We start from the raw sequence: 17,069 nt of genomic DNA on the forward strand, positions 1-17,069 counted from the left end.
AGGAAGGCCGCTTGTCCCAACAGCGGAGAATGTCCAGCTGCAGGGGCCGCAGATGGAACTGGGCAAAGGGAACAGCCTCCATGGACGCCACCTTTTGACCCAGCACCTGCATCAGACGCCTGAGGGTATAACGGCGGGGCCTCAGCAGAGCGCGCACCGCTAGCTGGAGTGACTGCTGTTTGATTAAGGGCAACTTCACAACTGCCGGCAAAGTCTCGAACTGCATCCCTAGGTACGTGAGACTCTGGTTCGGAGTCAGAGTGGATTTGGGAAGATTGACAAGCCACCCGAATTGGGCTAGAGTGGCGAGAGTGAGCGAGACACTCCGCTGACAGTCTGCGCTGGATGGAGCCTTGACTAGACGGTCGTCCAGGTAAGGGAGCACTGCCAACCCCTGGAGGTGCAGAACCGTAATCACTGCTGCCATGACCTTCGTGAATACCCGAGGGGCAGTGGCTAACCCGAAGGGGAGAGCCATGAATTGGAAATGATCCTCTCCTATTGCAAAACGTAGCCAACGCTGGTGTGAAACTGCAATTGGCACTTGTAGATAGGCATCTCTGATGTCGATGGACGCCAGGAAATTCCCTTGGGTCATTGAGGCAATGACTGATCGCAGAGACTTCATGCGAAAATGCCGCACCCGAACATGCTTGTTGAGAAGCTTGAGATCCAGGATGGGCCGGAAGGTACCGTCCTTTTTGGGAACTAGGAAGAGGTTTGAGTAAAAACCTCTGAACCGTTCCCGAGCGGGAACTTGTACAATTACTCCGTTTGCCTGCAAGGATGCCACGGCCTGTGAGAAGGCGGCGGCCTTGGAGCAGGGGGGAGTTGAGAGAAAAAATCTGTTTAGCGGGCTGGAAGAGAATTCTATCCTGTAGCCGTGAGATATGAGCTCTCACCCACTGATCGGAGACTTGTTTTAACCAAGCGTCGCCAAAGTGGGAGAGCCTGCCACCGACTAAGGACGTTGCTGGAGCGGGCAGAGAGTCACGAGGAGGCTGCCTTAGTGGCAGAACCTCCTGCGGTCTTCTGCGGACGCGCTTTTGGGCGCCAGTTGGATTTCTAGTCCTTAGCTGAGTTAGCGGACGAGGCGGAGGGCTTAGAGGACGACCAGTTGGAGGAACGAAAGGAACGAAACCTCGACTGATTCCTACCCTGGGCGGGTTTCCTGGTCTTGGTTTGTGGCATGGAAGTACTCTTTCCGCCAGTAGCTTCCTTAATAATTTCATCCAGCTGTTCACCGAACAGCCGGGAACCAGCTAAAGGGAGCCCAGCAAAGTACTTCTTTGAAGAAGCATCTGCCTTCCACTCTCGAAGCCACAAGATATTGCGGATAACGAGGTAATTAGCCGAAGCCACCGCAGTGCGTTGAGAAGCCTCTAGCATGGCAGACATGGCATAAGATGAAAAGGCTGAAGCTTGAGAAGTTAAGGCAACCATCTCAGGCATAGATTCCTTGGTGAGGGAATGCATCTCCTCTACAGAAGCAGAGATGGCTTTGAGAGCCCACACTGCTGCAAAAGTCGGGGAAAATGCGGCCCCCGCCGCTTCATACACAGATTTGGCCAGAAGGTCAATCTGACGGTCAGTGGAATCCTTAAGTGAGGTGCCGTCAGCCACCGACACAACGGTCCGGGCTGAGAGCCTAGACACCGGGGGGTCTACCTTTTGGGGAGTGAGACCACTCCTTGACCACCTCAGGTGGAAAGGGGAAGCGGTCATCAGAACCACGCTTTGGGAAGCGTTTGTCAGGACAGGCCCTGGGTTTGGTCACAGCGGTCTGAAAACTGGAGTGGTTAAAGAACACACTCTTTACTCTCTTAGGCGAGGTAGACTGGTGCTTTTCTGCCAGAGAGGGTTGCTCCTCTGATACTGGCGGATTGAGATCCAGCACAGAATTAATAGAAGCAATCAAGTCACTAAGATCTGAGTCACCCTCGGAAAGATCGATGGGGTACATGGAGTTAGCCTCCGAGCCCCCCGTAAGGGCATCCTCCTCATCTTGCTAGTCAGCTCTTGAATCAGAGCCGCGGGATGAGGAGGGAGAGGAAACCCTGCGCCTTCTCTTAGGAGGACGGGGTCTGGGACCTGATGATGAATCCTCTGTGAGCTCCGATGGACGGAGGTCAGAGGATAGGGATCCTAAAGGACCCTTAGCAAGAGCATTAGAGGCACCCTGTGAGGAAGGCTGATGCATATTCATCAAAGTCCTGGACAAAAGTCCCATGGACTCAGCAAATGACTGGGATATAGACCTAGAGAAGGACTCTACCCAGGCCGGGGGTTCAGCCACAGGTGCAGAGGCAGCCGGAGAGACCACTGGGGGTGAGACTCCAGGCTGTGGCACCGCCAAGTTAGAGCAGACATCACAATGTGAATAGGTGCTCGGCTCAGGCAGCAGGAGCTTACATGCAGCGCATACAGTATAAAGCTTTGGAGCCTTGCTCCTCGTGTGAGACATGCTGCTGGAGTGGGGGCTCTGCAAGAGAATGAACCCCAGGGAGAATATACAGAGGTCCACAACCAGAGACCGGCTGTGGCTTACCAGACCGCTGGAAGCGGTGTTGTGTGCCCTCCAGATCCCGAAGCCCGGACCCCCAATGCACAGCACCTCAGCAGGGATGCAGAGTGCAGAAAGGCCCAGCGCAGAGTGAACTCTGCCTAAGAAAATGGCCGCCGGAGCGAAGAGAGGGGGCGGGACTTGGGGGCGTTCCTGTAGGAGAGCGGGAACTGGAGGGCCATAGAGACCTGCAGGGGAGGAGACACGCCCCAGCAGTGGGGAGTGTCCCTCCCCTGTGCAGGACGGCCGCCGGGAGGAGCCGTGCCTGTCCCTCTGCATGAGTGACATGCGAGGGTAGTTAACAGAAACTAGGCCTTCGGCGAAGCCGGGGCCTAAATGTAAGCGGCGAGGCCGACGCGCAGGCACCATCGGCGCGGTTCTCGGGCGAAAGCTAGAGAACCCGCCGGAAATGCCAAAATAAATACATTCAGCATACTCTCCCCATACAATAAAGAACAGGGACCCCCAACATCTAAACGTCTCAGGTACTTAGCTGCTGAGACGCAGGGCCAGGTCCCTGGGGATGAGTGCTCCGGTCCAGCAGAATCCTCAAGGGGCTGTGGATGGAGACCGGTCTCCTGCCAGGCATGGAGACCGTGCTGGCTCCCACTTCAAGCCAGAGCCCAGGAGGGATGGTGAAGGAGCACGGCATGTAAGGCTCCAGCCTTGGAAATCAACCTTACAACACCGCCGACACAGTGGGGTGAGAAGGGACATGCCGGGGGTCCAGACGTGGACCCGCACTTCTTCAATCTCTTCCAAAAAAAGAAAAAAATCATGAATGCATGTGTGGATGTATGCCTCCTGAACACAAAGCGATAAACTGGCTGGGACTGGCTCACCAGGGGGTGTATAAGCTCAGAGGGAGGAGCTACACTTTTAAGTGTAGTACTTTGTGTGTCCTCCGGAGGCAGAAGCTAAACACCCAAGGTCTGGGTCTCCCAAAGGAACGATAAAGAAAACTAAATCACACTTGCAGCCAGTTGACATGGATTAAAGTTGACTCAACCTCTGTCCTGTGTCCACCACATTGAGCATGGAGAAAAGAAAGAAGACCAAAGAACTGTCTGAGGACTTGAGAATCCAAATTGTGACGAAGCATGAGCAATCTCAAGGCTACAAGTCCATCTCCAAAGACCTGAAAGTTCCTGTGTCTACGGTGAGCAGTGTCATCAAGAAGTGTAAAGCCCATGGCACTGTGGCTAACCTCCCTAGATGTGGAAGGAAAAGAAAAATTGACGAGAGATTTCAACGCAAGTGCGGATGGTGGATAAAGAACCTCGACTAACATCGAAACAAGTTCAAGCTGCCCTGCAGTCCGAGGGTACAACAGTGTCAACCCGTACTATCCGTCGGCGTCTGAATGAAGAGGGACTGTATGGTAGGATACCCAGGAAGACCCCACTTCTTACCCAGAGACATAAAAAAGCCAAACTGGAGTTTGCCAAAACTTACCTGAGAAAGCCTAAAACGTTTTGAAAGAATGTTCTCTGGTCAGATGAGACAAAAGTAGAGCTTTTTTGGAAAAGCCATCAACATAGAGTTTACAGGAAAAAAAAAAAGAAGGGAATTTTGTTTACTTACCGTAAATTCCTTTTCTTCTAGCTCCAATTGGGAGACCCAGACAATTGGGTGTATAGCTACTGCCTCCGGAGGCCGCACAAAGTACTACACTTAAAAGTGTAAGGCCCCTCCCCTTCTGGCTATACACCCCCCCGTGGGAGCACGGGTCCCTCAGTTTTAGTGCAAAAGCAAGAAGGAGGAAAGCCAATAACTGTTTCAAAAACAAATTCAATCCGATAAACAATATCGGAGAACGTAACTTATCAACATGAACAACATGTGCACCCGAAAAACAAATACCCTAAGAAAAAACAGGGCGGGTGCTGGGTCTCCCAATTGGAGCTAGAAGAAAAGGAATTTACGGTAAGTAAACAAAATTCCCTTCTTCTTTTTCGCTCCTAATTGGGAGACCCAGACAATTGGGACGTCCAAAAGCAGTCCCTGGGTGGGTAAAAGAATACCTCGTGATCGGGCTGTCAGGCAGCCCTTTCTTACAGGTGGGCCACCGCCGCCTGCAGGACTTGTCTACCTAGGCTGGCATCCGCCGAAGCGTAGGTATGCACCTGATAATGCTTGGTAAAAGTGTGCAGACTCGACCAGGTAGCCGCCTGGCACACCTGCTGAGCCGTAGCCTGATGCCGTAATGCCCAGGACGCACCCACGGCTCTGGTAGAATGGGCCTTCAGTCCAGAAGGAGTCGGAAGCCCAGCAGAACGGTAGGCGTGAAGAATTGGTTCCTTGATCCACCGCGCAAGGGTGGATTTGGAAGCTTGCGACCCTTTATGCTGACCAGCGACCAGGATAAAGAGTGCATCCGAACGGCGCAGAGGCGCCGTGCGGGAAATGTAGATCCTGAGTGCTCTCACCAGGTCCAACAGATGCAAACCCTTTTCAAATTGGTGAACTGGATGCGGACACAAAGATGGTAAAGTGATATCCTGATTGAGATGAAAGGAAGATACCACCTTGGGAAGAAACTCTGGAATTGGACGCAGTACTACCTTGTCTTGGTGAAACACCAGGAAGGGAGATTTGCAAGATAACGCCGCCAGCTCTGACACTCTCCGAAGAGACGTGACCGCCACCAGAAAAGCCACTTTCTGTGAAAGCCGAGAAAAGGAAATCTCCTTCATAGGCTCGAAAGGTGGCTTCTGGAGAGCAATTAGAACCTTGTTCAGATCCCAGGGTTCCAATGGCCGCTTGTAAGGGGGAATGATATGACAAACCCCTTGCAGGAACGTGCGTACCTTAGGAAGTCGCGCCAGGCGCTTCTGAAAGAATACGGATAGCGCAGAGACTTGTCCTTTAAGGGAGCTAAGCGACAAACCTTTTTCCAACCCAGACTGCAGGAAGGAAAGAAAAATAGGCAATGCAAATGGCCAGGGAGAAACTCCCTGAGCAGAGCACCAAGATAAGAATATCTTCCACGTTCTGTGGTAGATCTTGGCGGAGGATGGTTTCCTAGCCTGTCTCATGGTGGCAACAACATCATGAGATAAACCTGAGGTCCCTAGGATCCAGGACTCAATGGCCACACAGTCAGGTTCAGGGCCGCAGAATTCAGATGGAAAAACGGCCCTTGAGACAGCAAGTCTGGACGGCCTGGTAGCGCCCACGGTTGTCCTACCGTGAGATGCCACAGATCCGGGTACCACGACCTCCTTGGCCAGTCTGGAGCGACGAGAATGGCGCAACGGCAGTCGGACCTGATTTTGCGGAGCACTCTGGGCAACAATGCCAGAGGTGGGAACACATAAGGTAGTCGGAACTGCGACCAATCCTGAACTAAGGCGTCTGCCGCCAGAGCTCGGTGATCGTGAGACCGTGCCATGAAAACCGGGACCTTGTTGTTGTGCCGTGACGCCATCAGGTCGACGTCCGGCATCCCCCAGCGGCGACAGATCTCCTGAAACACGTCCGGGTGAAGGGACCATTCCCCTGCGTCCATGCCCTGGCGACTGAGAAAGTCTGCTTCCCAGTTTTCCACGGCTGGGATGTGAACTGCGGATATGGTGGATGCTGTGTTTTCCACCCACGTCAGAATCCGCCGGACTTCTTGAAAGGCTTGCCGACTGCGTGTTCCCCCTTGGTGGTTGATGTACGCCACCGCTGTGGAATTGTCCGACTGAATCCGGATCTGCTTGCCCTCCAGCCACTGTTGGAAGGCTCGCAGAGCAAGATAGACTGCTCTGATTTCCAGAACATTGATCTGAAGGGTGGACTCTCTCTGAGTCCATGTACCCTGAGCCCTGTGGTGAAGAAACACTGCTCCCCACCCTGATAGGCTCGCATCTGTCGTGACCACCGCCCAGGATGGGGGTAGGAACGACTTTCCTTTTGACAATGAGGTGGGAAGAAGCCACCATCGGAGAGAGTCCTTGGCTGCCTGAGAGAGGGAGACATCCCTGTCGAGGGACGTCGACTTCCCGTCCCATTGGCGGAGAATGTCCCATTGTAGAGGGCGCAGATGAAACTGCGCGAAAGGGACTGCTTCCATTGCTGCCACCATCTTCCCTAGGAAATGCATGAGGCGCCTCAAGGAGTGGGACTGGTTCTGCAGGAGAGATTGCACCCCTGTCTCGCTGCAGTCTTCAGTGCCACGTCCAGACTGTGTTGGCATGCCTCTTGAGAGGGTGCCTTTATAAGTAGATCGTCCAAATACGGGATCACGGAGTGACCCTGCGAGTGCAGGACAGCTACTACTGCTGCCATGACCTTGGTGAAGACCCGAGGGGCTGTTGCCAGCCCGAAAGGTAACGCTACGAACTGCAGGTGTTCGCTTTCTATAACGAAGCGTAGAAAACGCTGATGCTCTGGCGCAATCGGCACGTGAAGATAAGCATCCTTGATGTCTATTGATGCTAAGAAATCTCCTTGAGACATTGAGGCTATGACGGAGCGTAGAGATTCCATCCGGAACCTCCTGGTTTTTACGTGTTTGTTGAGCAACTTTAGATCCAGGACGGGCCGAAAGGACCCGTCCTTCTTTGGCACCACAAACAGATTGGAGTAAAAACCGTGACCTTGTTCCTGAAGAGGAACGGAAGTCACCACTCCTTCCGCTTTTAGAGCGGCCACCGCCTGCAGCAGAGCATCGGCTCGGTCGGGCGGTGGGGAAGTTCTGAAGAAACGAGTTGGAGGACGAGAGCTGAACTCTATCCTGTACCCGTGAGACAGAATGTCCCTCACCCAACGGTCTTTGACCTGTGACAGCCAAATGTCGCCAAAGCGGGAGAGCCTGCCACCGACCGAGGATGCGGAGAGAGGAGGCTGAAAGTCATGAGGAAGCAGTCTTGGTAACGGTTCTTCCTGCTGTCTTTTTTGGGCGTGACTGAGTCCGCCAAGAATCTGAGCCTCTCTGATCCTTTTGAGTCCTTTTGGACGAGGAGAATTGGGACCTGCCTGAGCCTCAAAAGGACCGAAAACCAGACTGACCCCTCCTTTGTTGGGGCTTGTTTTGCCTGTGTTGAGGTAAGGATGAGTCCTTACCCTTGGAGTGTTTAATGATTTCATCCAAACGCTCCCCAAACAATCGGTCACGAGAAAAAGGCAAACTGGTTAAGCACTTCTTGGAAGCAGAATCTGCCTTCCATTCTCTCAACCACAGGGCTCTGCGCAAAACCACGGAGTTGGCTGACGCCACCGCCGTACGGCTCGTAGAGTCCAGGACAGCATTAATCGCGTAAGACGCGAATGCAGACATTTGAGAGGTCAATGGTGCCACCTGCGGGGCAGATGTACGTGTGACCGAGTCGACTTGTATAAGCCCAGCTGAAATGGCTTGGAGTGCCCATACGGCTGCAAAAGCTGGCGCCAACGACGCTCCAATAGCTTCATAGATGGATTTCAGCCAGAGCTCCATCTGCCTGTCAGTGGCATCTTTAAGTGCCGCTCCATCTTCCACTGCAACTAAGGATCTAGCTGCAAGCCTGGAGATTGGAGGGTCCACCTTGGGACACTGGGTCCAACCCTTGACCACGTCAGGGGGAAAAGGATAGCGTGTATCTTTAAGCCGTTTAGAAAACCGCTTCTCAGGATAAGCGTGGTGTTTCTGGATTGCATCTCTAAAGTCAGAGTGGTCCAGAAAAGTGCTTAATTTACGCTTGGGATATCTGAAATGGAATTTCTCCTGCTGTGAAGCTGCCTCCTCCGCAGGAGGAGCTGGCGGGGAAATATCTAACATCCTATTGATGGACGCTATAAGATCATTCACTATGGCGTCACCATCCGGTGTATCCAGATTGAGAGCGGTCCCAGGATCAGAATCTTGATCAGTTACATCCGCCTCATCACCCATAGATTCGTCCCGCTGGGATCCTGACCAGTGAGACGAAGTTGAGGGCCCCTCATAACGAGCCCGCTTAGGTTGTCTGGGACTGTTGTCTGAGTCAGAATCGTCACCCTGGGGTGCATGTGACACCCCCGGAGCTTGGAAGTGTTCCAGCTGAGGGGGACCAGGGAGCAATGATGCCACAGTGTCCATGGTCTGAGTTACTGGTCTAGACTGCAATGTTTCAAGAATTTTTGACATGGTCATAGACAATCTGTCAGCAAAAGCTGCAAACTCCGTTCCTGTCACCTGGACAGCATTCACAGGTGGTACACTCTGGGTCACGTCCAGCAGAGGCCCCGGCTGTGCAAGTTGCACAGGGGCCGAGCACTGCACACAATGGGGGTCAGTGGAACCTGCCGGTAGAGCAGCCCCACATGCGGAACAGGCAGCATATAATGTCTGTGCCTTGGCACCCTTGCGTTTTGCGGACGACATGCTGTTGCCTCCTTGTAATCTAGGAGGGTATATAGCCGAGAATCACCAGCGACCGTACAGTACAAAGTATTTGCAAACACAAAATACTCAGTATACAAACGGCACAAGTGGGGGTGAGCCCTTGAGGGCTGCTCACCGCCCGCTGAACAGCGGGTATGAGGCCGTAGAATCCCGTGTCTGGGTCTCCCCGTCTCCCCTCTGCAGCTCAGCGTGCAGGCAGGAATGGCTGCCGGCGTTCTGTGAAGAGGGGCGGACCATGGGCGTGCCACAAACAAAGTGCGGGAAACTGCGTCCTACTGTGCCTGGTGTGAGGGCTGGAGTATGTAAAAAAGACTCCAGCCCTCAGCGCTGATGCTCTGTACAGCGTCCCGCCCTCCTCCTGACTGGCAGGTGCGGAGGCGGGAACGAACGAACTAGGCCGCAAAAGCCGGGGACTGTAGTAATAAGCGCGGCCGTGATATATGCACGGTCAGCGCGGAAGTCCCCGGCGCACCACAAGTCCCAGCCGCGTCGCAGTCCCAGCGGCCGGCGCGACCGTTCTCCCTGAGTCTACCCACTCAGCTAAGCTGAAGTGAGGAAATGGCACAAGCGCAGCAGCGCTGTTGTCCCCGGCGCACTAACACACCCAGCAATGCTGCGGTGTGCGCGCGTATGCACGGGGACACAGAGTACCTTGACGGAGCAGGGCCATGTCCCTGACGATACTCAGCTCCATATCCAGCGGCTTCTCCAGGGGCTGCGGATGGAGCACGGTCTCAGTGCCTGGAGACCGGTAAAATCCCACTTCGCCCAGAGCCCTAATGGGGATGGGGAAGGAATCAGCATGTGGGCTCCAGCCTCCGTACCCGCAATGGGTACCTCAACCTTAACAAGCACCACCGACAGAAAGTGGGGTGAGAAGGGAGCATGCTGGGGGCCCTGTATGGGCCCTCTTTTCTTCCATCCGACATAGTCAGCAGCTGCTGCTGACTAAATAGTGGAGCTATGCGTGCGTGTCTGACCTCCTTCGCACAAAGCAAAAAACTGAGGGACCCGTGCTCCCACGGGGGGGTGTATAGCCAGAAGGGGAGGGGCCTTACACTTTTAAGTGTAGTACTTTGTGCGGCCTCCGGAGGCAGTAGCTATACACCCAATTGTCTGGGTCTCCCAATTAGGAGCGAAAAAGAAAGAGGCATTTAAAGAAAAGAACATGGTCCCTACAGTCAAACATGGCGGAGGTTCCCTGATGTTTTGGGGTTGTTTTGCTGCCTCTGGCACTGGACTGCTTGACCGTGTGCATGGCATTATGAAGTCTGAAGACTACCAACAAATTTTGCAGCATAATGTAGGGCTCAGTCTGAGAAAGATGGGTCTCCCTCAGAGGTCATGGGTCTTCCAGCAGGACAATGACCCAAAACACTTCACAAAGCACTAGAAAATGGTTTGATAGAAAGCACTGGAGACTACTGAAGTGGCCAGCAATGAGTCCAGACCCGAATCCCATAGAACACCACTGGAGAGATCTCAAAATGGCAGTTTGGAGAAGGCACCCTTCAATCTCAGGGACCTGGAGTAGTTTGAAAAAAAGAAGAATGGTCTAAAATTCCAGCAGAGCATTGTAAGAAACTCATTGATGGTTACCGGCAGTTATTTTGGCTAATGGTTGTGCAACCAAGAATTAGGCTAAGGGTGCCAATACTTTTGTCTGGCCCATTTTTGGAGTTTTGTGTGAAATGATCAATGATTTTTTTTTTGTTTCATTCTCTTTTGTGTTTTTTCATTGCAAGCAAAATAAATGAAGATAATAATACCAAAGAATTTGTGATTGCAATCATTTTCAGGAAGAAACTGAGTATTCTCTGACAGAATTGCAGGGGTGCCAATACTTTTGGCCAGGACTGTATGGTCAAACACGGCCATTACACAAAAACATAGCAGAGGCACATAAAATTATCTCGGCTTAGGAACAATTTAAAAAAAAAAAAAAAAAAAAAAAAAAACACAACCCAACCACATCCAATTGTGGAACTTATTAGTATTCCAAAATCTATGAGACATGTAATGACTGACAGTCTGCTCTCCTGATCTACAGGTCTCACAATAGCAATGCCAACTCATTTACAATAAGCTCTGGATAGATTTTTGTTTGGGGAATGAAGAACCATGGAGTACACAGATTCTAAATGTGTAATAAATCACATGTTTTATAGACCTTTTTCTGGAATATAAACGGATGAAGTTTCAGAATTTTGGCGTAAACATTGATTTTTTTTTTCTATTCACATGAGCTGGATCCCCAACTGCCTTGGGCCCTTCTGTGTGGGATTGACTTTCCCAAGTGCTCCTGTGCACCAGGTTTCCTTTAATTGCTGGATGATCGTGTGGCGCCCCTGAGGCGTCAGGTGCCACAGGGTATTGCACCCAGTCACAGGTTCAGTGCTAACCCTGAGTTCCTGGAAGACCAGAGCTGGTAAATACCATACAAACACATACATCCATGCCCTTTTTTCTGCAGACGGGGTAACAGGCTAGAGACGGGTATGATAGATGGCCACCTATTGGTCGGGACTTATCCAATCCGCTAGTCAGAAACCCAGGAGGGGAGGGGCTAGTCAGTGCAGTGGAAAGAAGACAGACAGAGGGTCGGTAGTCAGACAGTCAGTGAGAAGTTGACGTGCAGACAAAAGGTAGCTTGTGGGCTCAAGGCGTATGGTCGCCAGGGAGAGTACAGTGTGCGTACTCACAGGACAAGAAGCATCAGCGGGGTGCAGAGCCCTAGTTCAGGAAGACGCTTTAAGCTCCTGATAAATCTGCCCGGTGAGGGAATCATCAGGGTTCCTCACCAACGTTAGTGTCCGTGGCACAGCAACAAAGAAGATACCTGGGTATGGGGACAGAGGTCCGACCCAAGAGAGGTTCAAGCTGCCTGCCATACGGGCCAAGACTGACAACAGGAGGGGACCCCAAAATGCTTCAGGCCACGGGGACCCACCAACTACAGACGGGTGCATGGAAGTAAAGCTCACGAGGTCACTACACCGGCGGCACTGGGATCAAGGGAATACCGGATCACCTGAGGCCCAGATTGGTAGAGACAAGCACCAGCTGGTTGCAGCTACTCAGAACCAGTGAGTAAAGAACAAGCTAAACTGCAGCCCCTGTGTTGTCTGAATTCTTTCTGCATCACCAACCTCCACCATATTACAATCACCATCAATTTCCCCTGGGGCTTAGCTCTACTTACGGAGGGTCCATAACATCCACGCTGCTTAATACCACCAACAGCAAAACTTTTTATTTTCCCTTTAACCCCCTTTTTAAGCGACCCCCAGGGTTACGGAATCGGGCATCGGCCATCCCAGTGACATGTCCCCGTGATTCAAGGCCCGGAACAGAGTAACCCACAAGCCCTGGGGTGCGTCAATAGTGTGACCTGAATTATTTTTCCTTTTTTTTTTAGGATTAAGTATTGGAATTAATTTCTCTTTCCCTATCCATCTCATATCTAATCCATCCATTCCATCCATCTAGTTCTCCCATCCGTCTGTCAGTGAAGGGGAGTAAGGAATAATCTTCATGGGCAGGGCTGGTGTAATGGTGCCTTGTACATTACTTCTATTCACTGTGCAGGATCTCGTGATGACCTGTGTAAGAGTCCGCATACGGCGAGTGGTATGCGATAGAAAAATAAAAATAATCACATTCCACACGGACCAAAATTACTCTATGGAGCCGCTCCCATGAGCGATTGTTTTCTCAGCCCTAATCGGACAGAGAAAATAATCGCAGCATGCTGAGGGTGGAATGAAGGGAATTTTATTTACTTACCGTAAATTCCTTTTCTTCTAGCTCCTATTGGGAGACCCAGACAATTGGGTGTATAGCTTCTGCCTCCGGAGGCCACACAAAGTATTACACTTTAAAAGTGTAACCCCTCCCCTCTGCCTATACACCCTCCCGTGCATCACGGGGCTCCTCAGTTTTGGTGCAAAAGCAGGAAGGAGGAAAAACCTATAAATTGGTCTAAGGTAAATTCAATCCGAAGGATGTTCGGAGAACTGAACCATGAACCAAAAGAACAATTCAACATGAACAACATGTGTACACAAAAGAACAACCAGCCCGAAGGGCACAGGGGCGGGTGCTGGGTCTCCCAATAGGAGCTAGAAGAAAAGGAATTTACGGTAAGTAAACTAAATTCCCTTCTTCTTTGTCGCTCCATTGGGAGACCCAGACAATTGGGACGTCCAAAAGCAGTCCCTGGGTGGGTAAAAGAATACCTCGATAAAAAAGAGCCGAAACGGCCCCCTCTTACAGGTGGGCAACCGCCGCCTGAAGGACTCGCCTACCTAGACTGGCGTCTGCCGAAGCATAGGTATGCACTTGATAGTGTTTCGTGAAAGTGTGCAGACTAGACCAGGTAGCTAAAAACAGAAAAGTGAGCTGGAGTATGAGATGATACACATGGAGCTTGTGAGCTCATGTTCACACTGGCCATAAGACAAAGAGAAACCAAGGAAAAAAAAAAAAAAATGGTGAAAACATACCCTGCTGTAACTAAATAAAAGCATAGTGCATATAAACATAGGGTACTTAGTAAACACTGTTTTTTGATCAAAAAAAGCATAAAGCTATCCCACCAACGCCAAGGTGTACCCAGTTGGGATAGTACCTACACTCTCTAATATTAAAACCTTACCATGGGTCTAAAATAGGCCTCAATATGGCTAAGGGCTGAGAAGTGACCGGGTCCCAACAGGACACACAGACCTATTTTAGACCCATGGTAAGGTTTTAATATTAGAGAGTGTAGGTACTACAGGTAGGCGGACGTTGGTTTCCTGGCCTGTCTCATAGTGGCAATTACATCCTGAGATAATCCTGAAGACGCTAGAATCCAGGACTCAATGGCCACACAGTCAGGTTGAGGGCCACAGAATTCAGATGGAAAAACGGCCCTTGTGACAGCAAGTCTGGGCGGTCTGGAAGCGCCCACGGTTGACCCATCGCCATCGCCAGAGGAGGAAATACATAAGGCAGTCGAAACTGCGACCAATCCTGAACTAATGCGTCCGCCGCCAGAGCTCTGTGATCCTGAGACCGTGCAATGAAGGCCGGGACCTTGTTGTTGTGTCGTGACGCCATGAGATAGACGTCCGGCGTTCCCCACCGGCGACAGATCTCTCGAAACATGTCTGGGTGAAGAGACCATTCCCCCGCGTCCATGCCCTGACAACTGAGGAAATCTGCTTCCCAGTTTTCTACGCCCGGGATGTAAACTGCGGAGATCGTGGAGGCTGTGGCTTCCACCCACTGCAGAATCTGCCTGACTTCCTGGAAGGCCTGACGACTGCGCGTGCCGCCCTGATGGTTGATGTATGCGACGGCAGTGGCGTTGTCCGACTGTATACGGATCTGTGTGCCCTCCAGCCACCGATGGAAGGCCAATAAGGCTAGATACACCGCCCTTATCTCCAGAACATTGATCTGAAGGGAGGACTCTACCGGAGTCCAGGTTCCCTGAGCCCTGTGGTGGAGGAAAACCGCTCCCCACCCTGACAGGCTCACGTCCGTGGTGACCACAGCCCAGGTTGGGGGTAGGAAGGATCTTCCTTGCGATAGAGAATTGGGACGGAGCCACCACTGAAGAGACGTCTTGGTTGCAAGGGACAGAGAGACGTTCCTGTCGAGGGAAGTCGACCTCCTGTCCCATTTGCGGAGAATGTCCCATTGGAGTGGCCGCAGATGGAATTGCGCGAACGGCACTGCCTCCATCGCTGCCACCATCTTCCCCAGGAAGTGCATGAGGCGCCTCAAGGGGTATGACTGACCCCGAAGAAGAGATTGTACCCCTGCCTGCAGGGACAGCTGTTTGTCCAGCGGTAGCTTGACTACCGCTGACTGTGTATGAAACTCCATCCCGAGGTAAGTCAGTGATTGGGTCGGTGTCAACTGGGATTTTGGGAAGTTGATTATCCACCCGAACTGCTGGAGAGTCGCCAGAGCGACTGTAAGGCTGTGTTGACACGCCACCCGAGAAGGTGCCCTGACTAGGAGATCGTCTAAGTAGGGAATCACCGAGTGGCCCTGAGAGTGTAGGACCGCCACCACGGATGCCATGACTTTGGTGAACACCCGTGGGGCTGTCCCCAGGCCGAAAGGCAATGCCACGAACTGAAGGTGCTCGTTCCCGATGGCGAAACGCAAGAAGCGTTGATGTTCGGGTGCGATCGGCACATGGAGATAAGCATTCTTGATGTCGATCGATGCTAGGAAGTCTCCTTGTGACATCGAGGCGATGACCGAGCGGAGAGATTCCATCCGAAATCGTCTGGTGCTCACGTGTCTGTTGAGCAGTTTGAGGTCCAGAACGGGACGGAATGATCCGTCCTTCTTTGGCACCACGAACAAGTTGGAGTAAAAGCCGCGACCATGATCCTGAGGGGGAACAGGGATCACAACTCCCTCTGTCTTCAGAGTGACCACTGCCTGAAAAAGTGCGTCGGCCCGAGCGGGGGGCGGAGAGGTTCTGAAGAAACGAGTCTGAGGACGAGAGCTGAACTCTATCCTGTAACCGTGAGACAGAATGTCTCTCACCCATCGGTCTTGAACATGTGGCCACCAGGAGTCGCAAAAGCGGGAGAGCCTGCCACCGACTGAGGATACGGTTCGGGGATGCCGAGAGTCATGAGGAGGCCGCCTTGGAGGCAGCGCCTCCGGCGGCCTTTTGGGGGCGTGACTTAGACCGCCACGCATAGGCGTTCCTCTGGCCTTTCTCCGGCCTGCTGGACGAAGAGGATTGGGGCTTGGCGGAGGGACGAAAGGACCGAAACCTCGATTGAATTTTCCGTTGCTGAGGTCTCTTAGGTTTGGACTGGGGTAAGGAGGAGTCCTTTCCCTTGGATTCCTTAATAATCTCATCCAATTGTTCGCCAAACAATCGGTCGCCAGAAAATGGCAAACCGGTTAAGAACCTCTTGGAGGCAGAGTCTGCCTTCCATTCGCGCAGCCACATGGCCCTGCGGACTGCCACAGAATTAGCGGATGCCACCGCTGTACGGCTAGCAGAATCCAGGACTGCGTTCATGGCGTAGGAAGAAAAAGCTGACGCTTGATAAGTCAGAGACGCAACCAGCGGAGCAGAATTACATGTGACTGCATTAATCTCAGCCAGACAAGCTGAGATAGCTTGTAGTGCCCACACGGCTGCAAAGGCCGGGGCAAAAGACGCGCCCGTGGCTTCAAAGATGGATTTCACCAGGAGCTCTATCTGCCTGTCAGTGGCATCCTTTAGCGATGAGCCATCTGCCACCGATACTACAGATCTAGCCGCCAATCTAGAGACTGGAGGATCCACCTTGGGACACTGAGCCCAACCCTTAACTACGTCAGAGGGGAAGGGGTAACGTGTGTCAGTAAGGCGCTTAGTAAAGCGCTTGTCCGGAACCGTTCTGGGCTTCTGGACAGCATCTCTGAAGTTAGAGTGGTCGAAAAACGCACTCCGTGTACGTTTGGGGAACCGAAACTGGTGTTTCTCCTGCTGAGAAGCAGACTCCTCTACAGGTGGAGGCGGGGGAGACAGATCTAACACCTGGTTAATGGATGAGATAAGATCATTTACTAAGGCGTCCCCTTCAGGTGTATCAAGATTGAGGGCAACGTCAGGTTCAGAGCCCTGAGCTGCGACGTCCGCCTTGTCCTCCAGAGAGTCCTCGAGCTGGGAACCCGAGCAGCGTGAAGAAGTCGGGGAAGATTCCCAGCGAGCCCGCTTAGTCGGTCTGGGACTGAGGTCCGGGCAGGAGTCCTCCGCGTGGGACCTAGGGCCCAACCTGGGAGCGCGCTGCGGCACGGACCGAGAGGGGCCTGGAGGTGACGATCCAACAGGGACCGGGGCCTGTGTAAGGACCGGTCTGGACTGCAAAGCTTCTAGCAGCTTGGCAGACCATTTGTCCATAGACTGAGCCATGGATTGTGAAAGTGACTCAGAGTTTCTCAGCAAAAGCAGCAAACTCTGTCCCTGCCGCCTGGACAGGGGGAGCAGGGGGGTCTACATGAGCCGAGGGGCCCACTAGTGACCGAGGCTCCGGCTGAGCAAGCGAAACAGGGGTCGAGCATTGCTCACAGTGAGGGTAGGTGGAACCCGCAGGTAACATAGCCGCACAAGAGGTACAGGCCGCAAAAAACCACTGTGCCTTA

Source organism: Anomaloglossus baeobatrachus, chromosome 1, assembly GCF_048569485.1.
Source record: "Anomaloglossus baeobatrachus isolate aAnoBae1 chromosome 1, aAnoBae1.hap1, whole genome shotgun sequence".
In the NCBI taxonomy this organism is placed as follows: domain Eukaryota; kingdom Metazoa; phylum Chordata; class Amphibia; order Anura; family Aromobatidae; genus Anomaloglossus; species Anomaloglossus baeobatrachus.